We start from the raw sequence: 15,347 nt of genomic DNA on the forward strand, positions 1-15,347 counted from the left end.
ACTGAGCATTTACTGTGTGCAGAGCACCATACTAAGTGCTTGGGAGAGTACAATACAACAGAGTTGAACATGTTTCTTGTCCACTATTGCCTGTCCACCTGTCTTAACCGTAGCCAACAAAAATCAGTGCAACTGTAGCCAGTCATCTCGTCAGGGAACATTTGACTGCCAAAATAATACTTTGCCCCTGGGCATATGGGCAATGTCTCAGATCCACCATCCTCAAATTCCTATGCCCCCTACCCTGAGGCCTTCAAAGGGAGCCACTGCCCAGAGGAAGTTTTATCATAGCCATTTAAAAGCACTGCTCCCCTCAAACTCCCCCCGACTTACTCTGTCTCATGACCTTTGCTGTTGGCTGAAAAGAGCTGTAGAGGAAGCAGAGCCTCCATATTTTCAAACTTGAGTTCACAGATTGAGTAGATGAGGCAGAATCATTGGAAAATCAAATGCACCTCAAACATAATGACAAGTTGAATGTGTTAATAACTCCTCTACCTCAGGCAATCCCAAGGAGGTAAATAAAATACAGACCAATTGCAAATAAGAACTTCGCTTGGAAAGCTGGATTATCTTCTGCTGGGCTTTCCCACTGGTGAGACTGAGAGCAAGGCTCTAGATAGCCCTTAGGAAAAAAAAAAACTATTTTTTTTAAAAAAAGATGTACAATGAGGTCAATTTTAAGTGAAATACTATATGAACAAACTCACTAAAATTTGCGCAAAGGTATTTGAATGGTCTAACTTTATTGCCTGCTTGAGTCAATTTAGCACTTAAGGAAAATCATTTTTCAGTCTTATCTCTAAACCCTTGGATGTTGTGCCACCTTTATCCAAATGATGTTATGATTTTGTAACTGTTCCTGTTTTTCCCTTTAGCCTTCCCAGAGCAGGGGATTTCCAATAAAATATCTGGAAGTGATGAACTCTGGAAGCACAGCTTCGCAGAGCAAGTACAAATCAAAAGTCTTCAACAAAAAATATTATTTTGGAATAGAATGCATGCAATTTCAACAGTCACCTAGAAATCTGAGCCATTAACCACTCCTATTGTTTGAATTGAACACCAACAAGATCAAACCCCAAATGTGATGCTTGTGAAAACTGTAAGCTCCAGTGCTATTCCCTGACAAAACTGAGCTGATGAGAGGTTGACATACTACACTGCCTGCTAATAATGTTTGTAAATTATGTTCTGTAAATATTTAACAACATGAAAGTCACAAGGCTGTACTTTGACCTACATAGGTTCAGAGCCCCACAACTCATTTGAAAATTCCCATTTTCCTTTCTTTTCAAAACAGATCTTGCTGATGGTGAAATGCACTTATGGATGGGTGGAGAGGCCTGGGGGAGGGTGTGTGCGGGTGTGTGTGTGTGTACACATATATATATATATATACATGGAGAGAGAGAGAGAGAGACTATCCTTTGTATTCAAAGAAGATTCTGCCTAGTGGACAGAGCAAGGGCCTGGGAGTCAGAAGACTCTGAGTTTCTTCCTTGTGAGGATAAAATAAGATAACTGTTATGAAAGCACTTTGAAATAATAAAAGTGCTATGCAAAATAAGGCATTGTTAATATTTCTGAGTTACAGTGATGACAATTGGGAAACAAGCCTGCTGCATTAGTTTGGCTTCTTTGGCCGTTTGTTTCATCAGGTTCACATACAACCCATACTTAGCATTAAATGGCAACTCAGGTGGAGATAGGCCATGGCATCCAGGAGAGGGAGAAAGAAATCTGGAAATAGAGAGAAATCAGAGAGAAATCAGAGAGAAGCGACAACATTAGAGGAGGAGAGGAGGACAAGAGGGAAAGAGAGAGTTGGAGGAGAAGAGGAAGAAGAGAAGAGGAGGAGAGGGGAGGGAGGAGAAGAATGGGAGGAGAAGAGGAATGGAAGAGCAGACATGAGGAGTGGAAAAATCCTCAGGCTTGATCCAAATAATCCCAAACCCAGCCAGGAGTCAGTGGGGAGAGAAAGACACAATTACCCCAGCCCTTAGTCCTGTCTGGAGAGACAGCCCCAGAGTCAGAAGAAGGAGGCAGAAGCCCTTCTACCCAACTGAAACTCTTCTAGGGGTGCACTAGATGTCCAGGCCAGCCTTGGAGCAGGGTGAAGGTGCAGCCCCACAAGTGGACTGGGTCACTGAAATCCACTGGGCCGGCTCCAGAACACAGTAGCGTTCTGTTGCCGATTTGTACATTCCAAGCACTTAGTACAGTGCTCTGCACATAGTAAGCGCTCAATAAATACTATTGAATGAATGAATGAGTAGCGGCATTCAAAATTCCCCAGTCCAGTCTAGGACTGGGCTAAGGATGCTTAACTCTATCCCATAGCCAGAACCTGAAACCTAGCAGAAGCAAGAGAAGTCCCCGGTTAGCCCCAGAGCCCAACAAGACTAACCCCCAAGCCCAACAGGGTTAGCCCCAAGTGCAACAAAGCTAACTCCCAAGCCCAACCGGGCTAGCCCCAGGACCCAACAGAGCTAGTACCAACGCTTAAAGGAACCTCGCTATAGCTCTGGGATGGGAGAGGATTCAATCTCAGCCTGATGGTATGGAGGAATATAAGGAAGAAAAGCAGCCGTAGTGGCTCTACTTCTTTCTGGCCTCCATCCAGCTCTAAGGATTGGGGCTGCTTGTCCTGCCCCAAAAGATCACCTCTACAGTGCTGATTCTGGGAGGGGTGGTGACACCACCCCCCACACCCTCCCCCAGACGCCCCCCACACACATCCCTCTCCACCCCCATCCCCACCTGGATTGGATGTTCCGATCCACTGTGTATTGAATCCATTTCTTTGGCTTTCAGAGTTTTTTCCCATGGATACTACGAACAAATAGAGGGTCGCAGAAAGAGAGTTGTTTGACAGAATCTGCTCTCTTTTCTTTCCACATCCCTGCAAAGAAAGGGGCTACAATGAATTCATTTATACATTCTATCTCTGTTAAAAGAGGTTCCTGTTTGGCCCTACAAAGGATTTTCCATATGAGGAAGCTGCTTTCATCAGCAAGATCTAACCCAGGTGAGACACCCAAGAGAACATTAACAAGACTAGGAAAACGCAAAAAAGGAGGAAGCCATCTAACATTAGAGAATTTTGTTTTGTTTTACCAAGAATTACTGGACAAATTCAGGGAAATTGGTGTTTATATTAAAGAAAACTTGGCTCTTGAGCTAGGTCAAGTAATAAATTCCCTCAGAGGGAGTTTATTGATGCCAATATGACTGTGGTGAGCTAATGTTTCCATCTATCTCAGCTATTAAATGACTCTGCACTACATAGCCACCGGTTTAGGAATCAAGAGTTCTGGCTTCGAGCTCTGAAGATCCCTGGCCTCTGGCACTGAAGTTAAAAGAGCATTTCCATTAACTTTGGCAGTGTTCAGATATGTATTCTCTATAGTTGAGCCAATAGACTTAGAGAGACTTAGCCCATATTTGGAAGATATCAACATCTCCCCAGTAAAAGATATTGTTTTTTACGGACTGGCCAATACATAATAGCAGGATTGAGATACTGGTAACCAAAACCTCTTTCCTTTGGAAACGTTTTTGGGGGTTTTTTATCGGAGTTTGTTTTTTCTTCAGAATTCAACCTTCTTGAAAGGACAGCACAGGAAATGGAATTTTTCCAATAACTGAAAAAGTCACATGACCATGGGCATTGTTCAATTTTCTAAGGGCCTTCTCAAAGTACGCTGGATCTCATCTACTTGGCAGCCTCTAGAACAGTGCAATGTTCTCTCTGTGTTTCGGCTGTGCACATAAATAATTCTGATGCCGAGCAAAACATCTGCCTGTTGAATTAAAGAGAAAGTGAGTGGGTTTGAGCAGGGAGTGAGTGCTGTAAACTTCACTGTGAATAATAGCAGGGGCCCATTAACCTAGGACCTAGCAGAGCAATTAGGCTGGGTCACAAGAAATCAGAATCTGAAAGAGTGAAACCCATTAATTATGTTCAGGTGACATTCCTTCTGGTGCCAGAGGAGCCAGAGGAAAATATCTGCTAGCTGGGAAGTACCAAACAATCTTTATACTAATCCAGGTGAGAGGTTAAATGTGAGGCTAATACAATCAGAAGGGAAAGATGGTTGATGGGAATGAGGAAGGCAGAGACTGGCAACCAAAGCATAATTAGAACAAATGTTGCCCTCTCCTTTTCTTTTGGATTTACCCTTCCTTTCATGAACATTCATCATCTTAATGAGCAAGATGAATGATAAATCCAAAAGATTCTTTCATCCTAGTTCTGTGTGGTACTCGGTGTAGTGGGAGGTGAGACTAAATTCCATGGTTTAGGGTTTGGAAAACTAACGGGACACATACATACGTTCATAATTATACTCTACCACTTCCCCTATCTGCAATTTACTTTAGTATCTGTCTCCTCCTGTAGTATCTTGTGGGCAGGGTCTGTGTCTATCAACTCTATTTTATTGTAGTCTTCCAAGTTCTTATTACAGTCCTCTCCATACAGTAAGCACTCAATAAATACCCCTGATGGATTGGGCTGGGATTTGATGAAGCTTTGGACTGTGAATTAAATAGTTGTGTACAATTTGAAGATTCTTCAGTGGCAGTTTTCATAATGTGGTTTGCTTGGCGTCCCTTCTGAGCATCATAGTTTGGCTGGCTATTTCATGTAGAGAATGAAAATATTTCAACACAAACCAAGGAAGAAAAGCAATCATAAGCAGTCTGCCCTCCCTTGATCTAAAGCAGGCAGGCCAAATCAATTTACGTGGATAGACTGCTTAGGCGTTACACATTCATATATTCCTCTCACCACCATACCCTTATGCTTTCTTATTTTTATATCATGCATTGCTTTGGTGTTTTTATTGTTTCATCTCTCCTCATGTGTCAGTTTCTGTCTCCAGTCCCCTCTCCCCAACTTACATTTTAGATTGTGAGTCCTCCTGAGGGACAGAATCCCCATCTAATTTCCACCCATGTATTCTTTCCCTACACTTAGTTCAGAGCTCTGCACATAGGAAATGCTTCATAAATATTATTACTTGTCCTTAAAAATCTGTCAGTTACTAATGTGTTTTTTTTTCTCCCCATGATCACAACCTGAAACATTCCTATTAGAGAAAAAGGAAATGAAATTGATGACTGGAACTATCTTTATTATTACCTTGCGAATGCCCTGTGAGGAGGTTGGACTTTCATGGATGTGGGGGGAAAGTGTAAAAGGAGACAAAATCAAAAAAGGGTGAGAGAAAGAGACCACTGTCTCTCAGAGTGAGAGAGACAGGCAGCTGAAAGACACAGAGAAACATTCTCACTGGCTGAGCCAGGCTCAAAGGGAACACCTTGTCTCCCTATTAGATTCCTGTTTCTCTATAACAGGAACCAAACATCCCTGCAGGAAATTTGGGAAGCATTCCTGGGTTAATGCCACCTCTACAGCATACAAACAAGGACTCATACCAACTTTGCAAATATGTATGCGTGTTTCCTCTAGTTTAATGGCTTACCCCTTCTAATGTTCTTATGAATGCTTGATTGTGTATATGGGTTTGCCATATCTCCCCATTCGATTAGAATCTCCTCGAGGACAGGAACTAGATTATGGTTTTACTGTGTAACCCCACTCAACCTGCATACCGAGTTCTGTTCCCAGTAGATGGATGGAGTCTCTTGTCAGGAATGACAGACTGGGGAGTGATAAATACCATTGACCGCTGAGTAACGAGGAGTTCAATAAAAAGATCCCCTGAAAAACTCATCTTCCCAATTTGAATAATCACACCTTCCTGTCTTGTCTTTGTTCCATGACGCTCCAGAGAATGAAAACTATTCTGTAACACAGAATAGTTACGGTGTGAAGCTATTAGGTTTTCCAAGTTATCTGGCTTCCATCAAAGCCGCTCTGTTTGCAGCAAACAGGGAGAAGCAACTACCCTGCAAATCACCCCGCCGTCTGGACCTGTGGCAGAGTTGGATGTGTGGGCCGATGGTTTGGTTTTCCATTCATTAGGTTTCAGGGGACAAAACCCTCATTGAGGTCTAGGGAAGTTGTGCAGCAGACCTCCCCTTCCTCCGTTCTCTCCCCCCTCCCAGCCCCCATCCCTGTGCTTTCAAGAAAACACATAGAAGTGCCTGACAGAAAGACTTCATGTTCACATCAACCTGCACGGGGACCAGGAGCACAAGGGCATCTACAGGTTTGTCCAGGCTTACTGAAGTGACAGCTCTGTTCTGACCAAGGCCAAAAATGAATTAACGAAACATATTTGTATTGAACGAAAAACTTTCCACAAAAATCGTATGCACCGTTACGGGCCCCATTCAACATACGCAAAAATGGGTGCTAGCAATGTAGGGCTTTTAATGACAAAAGTAACAATTGTGATATCCGGTAAGCACTTATCATATACCAAGGGTGGAGAAGATAATATTCACTCAGATAGGATACAATCCCTGTCCTACATGGGGCTCAGAGTCTAAGGGACAGGGAGAACAGGTATTTACTCCTCCACTGAAGAGGTACAGATCAAAGTACATAGAAGGGAGAGTGAATAGGAAAAATGAGAGCAATAGAGTACGTACATAAACGTAATTATTTGTTTATATTAATGTCTGTCTCATCCTCTAGATTGTAAGCTCACTGTGGGCATGGAATGTGTCTGTTATATTGTTATACTGTACCCTCCCAAGCACTTAGGACAGTGCTCTGCACAGAGTAAGTGCTGGATAAATATGATTGATTGAAAAATATGATTAATTAGAGGAGCGAAGTATGCTGGCTGGGTTTTAGAAAGAGATCAACAAAGAGGAGGAGGAGGAGAGTTGATTGAGTGCTTTAAAACCGATGGTAAGGATTTTCTGTCTGATGCAGAGATAGATGGGCAACCATGGGAGATATTTGAAGGGTGGGGAAATCTGAACTGAACTGAATATATTTTTAGAAAAATGACCCAGGTAGCAGAATGAAGTAAGGATTGGAGTCAGGAGAGACAGGAGATAGGGAGGTCAGAGGGAGGTCAGAGAGGAGGGTGATGTAGTAGTCAAGGCATAGATATGATAAAAGCTTGGATGATCTTGATAGTGGTTCAGATGGAGAACAGGTTACTACAGATGACCTCAGATCAAATGAAACCTCACGTAGCACTTGAGTTGCTAACTAGTAATGCCATGCCTTGTAAAATTGTATTTTGTGAGTCATTAAGCTAGTGGAAACTTGTGAGTTAGGTTCTCAAATTTTCCTATTTTGGGAAATATTCATCACTGTGTTCAGATCCTATTATTTTGAGTGAGTGAGTGAGTGAGTGAGTGAGTGAGTGAGTGAGTGAGTGTGTGTGGGTGTGTGTCCCTTCATATATCCCTTTGTGTTTGCCTACTTTGCCTATCTTTCTCAGCGCTTGAAATAGTGCTTGGCACATAGTAAGCACTTAACAAATGCCATCATCATCATGCTGGGTCTGCTTTTCTGACTCAATCCCGGAGATAAGAGGAAAACAGGAAATGCTCCCACAATTCCCTGCCATTCAGCAGAGCAGAAGCAGATCTATTAACTGAGAACTTTGTTAGCTGATCTTATTAATTGAAATCCCTGACTCATTTCCCTTCTCCTCAGCTTACATCCCCCAACCACCCCTTCTCACATTTTTGCGTCAACTATGTCTTTGTGTAATCACAACCAACCGTAGCATTTCTGCACGTCGACTGACATATCCTATTCCCTAAGTGTTCGTTCATCTATAAATCCAATTTTCCTTCTTCCTCCTATCTGTATATTAATTAATATCTGCCTTCCCTGCTAGATTTTCAGCTTCATTAGGGCAAGGACCATGCCTATCAAATCTACTGTACCTCTCAAGCTCTTAGTACAGCATTCTTCACATAGTAAGGACTCAGTGAATGCTACCAATTAATTCAGGTGAAAACCCATTTTCCTTTGACAGAATATAGGCAAAGAGAAAATACGGATCTGTAATAGAGCCCTCACTTTCTTCAAGAAGAGAGGAGATGATTTCAACCATGTTTTGTTAAATTTGGACTAAAAAACTTTCCTTTAAAGTAAGTTCTTTGTTACAATTAGAACAATTACAATTTTACAATGTGCCCTGCCTGGCACAATAGGTTGAAAAACTTTAGGTCCGCGTTAAGAGGGAACCGGCCTGTTTCACTGTGACCTTTGTTTTCTTTCACTAATGCATTCATTTATGTTAGCTTGGCCACACTCCTTACTCACAGTTTATTATCTCTTTTCTTCCTACTTCCTACTCAGTCCATTTTCACTATAAAGGCCTTTCATACTAACTTATACTCACATCATACTTACTCATGCTCACATTCACTCATACTCCCATCCCTTTGATTTCTTCCATGCACCCCTTATAATAATAATCCTAATAATTGTGGTATTTCTTAAGCGCTTACCATACGCCAAGCACTGTTCTAAGTACTGGGCTAGATATAAGATAATTGGGTCAGAGTAGTCTCTATCCCACATGGTATTCACAGTCTAAGACAGTAGCACAAGTCTAAGTAGTTCAGTCCAAGTACTGAAGCCCCATTTTCAGATGAGGAAACTGAGACACAAAGAAGCTAAGTGACTTGCCCAAAGTCACCCAGCCGGTAAGATGTGGACTAGAGATTAGAACCCAGGTCCTCTGACTCACCGGCCTGTGCCCTTTCCACTAGGTGACACTGCTTTTCAAATTTAACTTACATTCTTTGATTCAACCTCCATTTTCTAATCCACCCTGCAGACGCCCAGAGTGTCTTGAGGTCCATCAAGTGGCCATCTTTCCTGGAATTTTCTGGCCCAAATAACAGGAACAATGGCACTGAGCTCAGGCCCCTCCTGTTGGCCCCCTTCCAGGGCTCATCCCATTTCCACATCACAGGCCGGTGATGGGGAGAAGGGACAGACGGAGGACTGGAGTCTCGGGTGCGGAGGTGTTTTGTTCCTGGGGGCGGAAACCTCGTGAGCTTGACTATGGCTGGAATGGGGAGCGGTTTCTCAGGCAAACCCGAATTCCCCTCCCCACAGCCTTCAAAAATCCCTTTGTGGGCCACTGCCTCGGCCTGTCCCACCAGCATCCTCCTCGCTGCAGTGCACCCAAGGCTCTGCCTGCCCCACGGAGCCCATGACAGACAATTCTCCATCAGTCAATCAATCATATTTAATGAGTGTTTACTGTGTGCGGAGCACTCTACTAAGCGCTCGGGACAGTACAATATAACAATAAACAGACATATTCCCTGCCCATAACAATTTTACAGTCTAGAGGGTAGGGGCTTCCAGGGAAGGGGGATTGAATGCAGAGAGGAAGCCATGGGGTGAAGCATGGAAAGGGAGGCGGGGAGGAAGAGGGATGCAGTACGATGACTAACGATAATGGTATTCGTTAAGCGCTTACTACGTGTCAAGCACTATTCTAAGCGCTGAGGTAGATACAAGCTAATCAGTTTGGATGCAACCCATGTGAGCCCACATGGGGCTCAAATCTTCAGCCCCATTTTATGGATAAGGTAACTGAGGCACAGAGAAGTGAAGTGACTTGTCCAAGGTTAAGCAGCAGACAAGTGGCGGAGCCGGGATTAGAACCCAGATCCTTCCGACTCCCCGGCCCATGGCCTTGCCACTATTCCGTCCTGCTCCTCGCTGTGATGACATCACGCTGGGTGTGTGACATAATGATGTCAGCTCCTTGAGGTCAGAAAATGTGTCACTTCTTTATTCTATATTCCCCAAATACCTAGTTCAGTGTACTGCACCAAGTGGGTGCTCAATAAATATTTATAGTATTACTTCATATGGAATGAGAGAGGGGGACTAATTTTCATCCTGTCTGAAAGAGCCAGATATCTGAAGCCAGGCCAGTTTGGGCTTGTGCAAACAGGTATTTTGCCATGACTGGCTGTGGTGACTACCTCACCAAGGCAACTGCTTGCCTGGACGGTTGCCCTAGGCAACCTAATGCAGTATTAGCAGGATGGGAACTGAAATAGGGAGAGTCCCCTGATCAGAAGGATTTGTGACTCAGAGTTCTTGGAGAAGAATGGGAGGTGAGACAAGTGGTATGACCCCATATTGTTTTTTTCTTCATAGCACCCTCCCCATCCCCCACACACAAATGTTTAACATCAGCCTTTTGCAAATTTAGTCTAAACATGGATTTTTCTACCACACATTCTCTTCGAATATCAGGTTCACCCCATGTCGGCAGAGCTCTGGTCTGAGCAAATAGATGGATTGACTCTAAATCTTAAATAAATCGCAAACTCTTTGAGAGCTGGGACCATTTCTTGCCTTCTCACCTTGTTGCCCTCTGGACTGTAAACTCATTATAGGAAGGGAATGTGTCTGCTAATTCTGTTGTACTCTCCACAAGTTCTTAATACAGTGTTCTGCACATGGTAGGTGCTCTAAAATACCATCGATTGATTCTTACTAACTCCCCTCCACTCTAATCACAGGGAACACATGAAAAATACGGTGAGGGATAAATTTTTTATTAAGGTATATTTTAAGTGCCTACTAAGGGCCAGGTTAAGATTAAGTTCTGGGGTAGATGGATACAAAGTAATCGGGCTGGATGCAGTCCATGTCCCACAGTGAGCTCATAGTCAATCTCCATTTTTCAGATGAGGTAACTCAGGCATAGAGAAGTTAAGTGACTTGCCCCAGGTCACACTGCAGACATATGGTGGAGCCAGAAATAGACCCCAGGTCCTTCCGACTCCCAGGCTCATGCTCTATTCGCTAGGCTATATTGTTTGAATATGCTGTTCGTTGGAAAAATAAGCTCTGGGAATGTTTTGGTCTCTTAGGTAGCCAGCTAAGAAATGTTTCTGTCCAAGTCTGAGAACGGAAATATAATCTATTCATGCACAAAGTGGGTTCTCGGAGCTTCAACAGTTAAGGTCTAAATATGGGCACAGAACATATCTGCTAACTTCACTGAATTGTACCCTCTCAAATGCTTAGTACATAGTAAGGTACTCAATTAAATATCGTTGATTGATTAATTGATGGTCATGCTTGGTATCATTCACTGACCTGTGGAATCATGAAATCCATTGCTCTGGGCTAAATTAAAGATTGCTCCTTTGCCTTCACAATCATTCTGTTCACTGACTTCCTTGATTTTAAAAATTCCATCTTGCTTCCTAAAGAGGTCAAAGAAATTATTTTAATTTTTAAATAATTTTCCTTGCATTGCCTACCCAATATTGTTTTCCTACCCTTTTCAGCATTTAAATCTGTAGAATCTTTGTGTCTCTGCTTTTTGTCACTCTGCTGTTACTGCTTATTTGTCTCCTGAATTCTTAATCCTCTGTTTGTATCTCTACAGTTGGTTTTGGTTTCTGCAAAGATTATTTTGATGAGATCATATTGGGATTATGATTCAGACAGGAAAGATTAACAGGAACAGATGGGCTCATGAAGAAAAAGTGTTTTTTCTTACAGCTGAATGTAAGCCATTAACATTGATGGAATTCAAATCATCACCAAAATAATTTATAATGAAAAAATTAGTACAGGACTGTTAAAGTCAAGGGAATTTTAGAACTTCCTTTAAAGACAATTTTTCAGAGCAATTAACTCCCTACCCAAGAGAAGATGATACGAATGTTTTCTCAATATGTCCTTAGTTATCAAGGGATACTATTTCAGTCATATTAAACACTAAAGCAAACTTGGTTGACCAGTTCAGCTCTGCAAAACATGCCTGCTCCATTTAACGTGGTCAAACATTTTGCCTAATTTAGAATTTCTCTAAACTCCTCTAAATAGAGGAATAGAGTTCCTCTATTGTATGAGTTTGACAGGGAAGCTTGATTCAGGGGCAAATTCAGTTCAGATTTACCCTTTTGGGTTGAGCTTTCGTTTGAGCAATTGCTGTCCTGAAAGCAAAACTCAGATGAAGCAAGGCTCACAGAAAATTAAAAATAAGAAATGATAAGTCATTTAACCTTAATGGAAAATTTATGGGACTGAGAATCTGGCGACCTGAGTTCTAATCCCAAATCCACCATTTCTCGGCTGTGTGACCTTGGGCAAGTCACTTAGCTTCACTATGGCTCAGTTTCCTCATCTGTAAAATGGGGAGAAAATACCTGTTCCTCTCTCTTAAACTGTGAACCTATGTAGGATAGAGACTGTGTCCAACCTGATTGAATTATATCTATCTCAATGCTTAGCACACTGCTTGGTATATAGTAAGTTCTTAATAAATGGCACAATTATTATGATTAAATAGAACCCAAACTGACTTTTACATATACCTCTGAGTTCAAGGGGGTTTTGCACCGTCTACAGGCAGCTTTGGAGATCACCAACCTTTGGCAAATTTTCCTTGCAGCCTCTAGAGAGCTTAAATTAAAGGAGAAGAGAGAGGACAAATAGGAGGTCAAGGATTCCGAGCCCCCTTCCATTCTCATCCTTTCTCTTCTGACCAACTGGATTCCTTCCTTCCTACATGCTGAGAGCAGGCCTGAGGTCAAGGCATGGGAATGAAAGTTGGGCACCTGACGAAGATCCTCCTTCCATCTCCAAATCCGAAACTTATCAATCAATCGATAATGGGTATTTATCAAGCACTTACTGTGTGCACAACACTTACTAAGCACTTGGGAAACTACAGTGCAATAGAGTTGACAGACATAATCCTTGCCCAAGTGGAGTTAACAGTCCACAGGAGGAGACAGTCTTTAAGAGAAATTAGGGATAGGGGAAATAGTAGATGATGAGGATATTTACATAAGTGCTAAATAGACTAGGCAAGGAGAATGCCTAATTGAGTTTCTAAGCAACGAGGAGCAGTGTAGACCATTGTATCATTGGCCACACACAGTCCAGGAGCAAATGCACAGAAATCAATTTGAAACATCATCCCCTTCTAAACTCCGATAGTCAATCGCTCATGAGGGAAGCCAGAAGAGAGAACAATCGTGTCTTCAAGGACTAGTATTTTGTCCCTCCCCACCTCCCCACCCCAGTTTTCCCTACTGGTCGCTGGGTTCATATTAGAGAGGGTCTCCCATAGTCTTATTTTTAAATTCTAAGGAGGAATCAGATGAAGGTCTACTCCCTTAGGAGACACATGGAGAACTCGGGAGAAACTCAGTGGGGGAATCTAGGATTGAAGTTGACTTTGGACTTCCCTTTATGGTGGGAAAGGCGTCCATCTTAAAGATAATTTTCTCTCTAGGTTTCTTTAGGTCTGTCAATCAATCGTATTTATTGAGCGCTTATACTCTGTGCAGAGCACTGCACTAAGCCCTTGGTAGAGTCGGTAGACACGTTCCCTGCCCAGAAGAAAATAAATGTAATTTAATCTTGTACAATTTCCCTTTTTGAACGCATTCATTGACAGACCTGTGGAGACTGATGGAACCCAAAAGAAATAGAAAACACGTTTTCATCCTGGTAATTTAGCTAATAGTTTTTGATGTTCAGTTGAAAAAGAAAAGCATCTGACCTTTTGTAAAGTTACCTTTGACCATGAACCCACTTCCTTCTCACCGGTGATAAACAAATATTTAGAAAGGTATCTAAGGAAGAGGAAAGGAGAGTTCCTCATTTCTGCCCTCACCGAGGTTGCTGGCACTCATGAGAACAGATCTGAGTTTATACTGTTGTGGAATAAGACGATTTTGGAATACTTACTCTCTGGTTTTTCCACACTTTGCAGAGGACCTTAGCAGAAGACTAGATCAGGACATCTCGCAATTATTTAAAGGAGTAAGTTTGGTGGGGAAAAAATGCTATCGTATTTTATTACTTGCACTCCTTTCCGATGAGGTGGCTGAGGGCTGTAGTAAAACTTCCCTAGCCTATTCCTCAATGTCTTTTTCTAAGCAAGTAAAGCAAAAATCGGTTTAGATCATTCATTCATTCAATAGTATTTATTGAGCGCTTATTATGTGCAGAGTACTGTACTAAGTGCTTGGAATGTACAAATCGGTAACAGATAGAGACAGTCCCTGTCCTTTGATGGGCTTACAGTCTAATCGGGGGAGATAGACAAAAACAATAGCAATAAACAGAATCAAGATTCTATTTTGATCTAGATTACCTTTAAAAATCATGGGGGATCTTTTCTTGCCTTGTACTGACTTGTTTTTGATGGTGTCTCAAATTGAAAATCAAGAGAAAACTGACGAATTTCAGTTTTAATGATGTCATTTTGTGTGTCCTGTTATTCTTACGGTCAAAATAGTCTGAGACATTAAGAATTAACTTTTTAAATCATTGCTTCATTCAGTAGTGAAACATTCATGGTGCTGCCTTATTTCAAAGGGTCTGTTCGCCTGTTATAAATCGTATAATTCAAGATAGCATTGTCTTGACCTCAGTGATTTTTCATTTTTCTTAAGTCACCTGCAAATAAATTCCAGTTAAGCATAAGACTGTCATAAGAGATGACACCACCAGCTCATAAAACACTATTACTCTCCTCCCTATAAAAGCAAACAATGTCTAGAAGGAAGATCAAAGGGGAAAAAAAGCAAAAAAAGTTGTGGAAATAGGACAGTCCTGAGAATAAAGGGACCTGGGTTCTAATCTTGATTCTGTTTCTGACCTGCTAGGTGATCCTGAGTGAGTCCCTTACTCTCTCTATACCTCGGATTTTTCATCTGCAAAATGGGGATTCGATACTTGTTCTCCCTTCCCCTTAGTCTGTGAGCCCCATGTGAGACAGAGACTGTGCCCAGCTTGCTTATCTTGTATCTGCTCAAGAGTTTAAGTACAGTGCTGGCCACAAAGTAAGCTCACAATTATTATCATGAATTGTTGTTATTATTGTCATCTGCAGCTTTAAATATGCAGAATTTTATCTTGGTGGATTTACCTGGCTTTAGACATAGACATGAAAACAGTAGAGGAAAGAGAGGGGGCATAGCCAAGGCACAAACAGTAATAACAATAATAATAATAATGTTGGTATTTGTTAAGCAATTATTATGTGCAGAGCACTGTTCTAAGAGCTGGGGTAGATACAGGGTGATCAGGTTGTCCCACGTAAGGCTCACAATTAATCCCCATTTTACAAATGAGGTCACTGAGGCACAGAGAAGTTAAGTGACTTGCCCACAGTCACACAGCTGCCAAGTGGCAGAGCTGACATTCGAACCCATGACCTCTGACTCCCAAACCCCGGCTCTTTCCACTGAGCCATGCTGATTCTCTAGTAGCCAAGGGGACCTTGAAGAAGAAGGGGTGAGAGGTCTGGCTACCTAGAAAGAGACCCTTCTGAAGTGAACCGGGGGAAGCTAGCTCTCCCAGTTTCTTCCTAACCACCCCCCCCCCCAAAAAAAATCTCCCAGGACTGGCTCTTGATAACTTGCCGGACACTTTGAATACATGCAAT

The sequence above is a fragment of the Ornithorhynchus anatinus genome, chromosome 14, assembly GCF_004115215.2.
Source record: "Ornithorhynchus anatinus isolate Pmale09 chromosome 14, mOrnAna1.pri.v4, whole genome shotgun sequence".
Taxonomy (NCBI): domain Eukaryota; kingdom Metazoa; phylum Chordata; class Mammalia; order Monotremata; family Ornithorhynchidae; genus Ornithorhynchus; species Ornithorhynchus anatinus.